Below are 798 nucleotides of genomic sequence, written 5' to 3'. Positions count from 1 at the left end.
AATAAAATAAATATATAATTAAACATCTACAAATTTAAAACATAATCAATTAAACGTAAAATATAATCTAAAACACTAAATTAGAACATTTTAAAAAAAATATTGAGTCGTTTCACTAAAATTCACAGTTTAAACGGTACGAGTAAAACAGATTTTTAATATATGACGTTCTCAATTTTTTAGCTCGACCCACATTTTTAACGAATTATGCAAATTAATCTGATAAATTTAAGTCCATTTGCCACTCCTATATATCCCCAATTGTAAGGATTTATATCGCAAATATAACTATATATATTAGTTAATTTAATGGAGACCTCTAATCATTTTTCTTGAATTATTAAGTATTTTATATAGAGCTACTGGAGTAGCAATAATATTTTTATAATAAAGATGTTACCGTAATTATATAAACAAGTCATTTCAGTAACTAAATTTAACTAAATTAGTTTAATAATTTATTAGTATAATAAAAAAGGTTAATACCCAAATTCGTTTTTGAAAGATCACGCAATCTTTATTTTCGTTCTCAAATAATTTTTTTAATCAAATTAGTCCCCGAAAGATAAATTATTAGTCAAATTAGTCCTTTCGTCAATTGGATGATGACGTATCACATTAAGTGCCACGTGGCATGATAATGCGACATGCCACGTGGCAGGTCAGTGACACGTGGCACGCCACGTGATAGGTCAGTGACACGTGGCAGTCACTTGACATATATAAAAGTTTTCTATTAGTCAAAATAGTCCTTGAAAATTCAGATATAAGTCATTTTCATCCCTCAAATTTTAAAAA

The sequence above is a fragment of the Arachis duranensis genome, chromosome 7, assembly GCF_000817695.3.
Source record: "Arachis duranensis cultivar V14167 chromosome 7, aradu.V14167.gnm2.J7QH, whole genome shotgun sequence".
Taxonomy (NCBI): domain Eukaryota; kingdom Viridiplantae; phylum Streptophyta; class Magnoliopsida; order Fabales; family Fabaceae; genus Arachis; species Arachis duranensis.
This window is presented reverse-complemented; position numbering follows the sequence as displayed.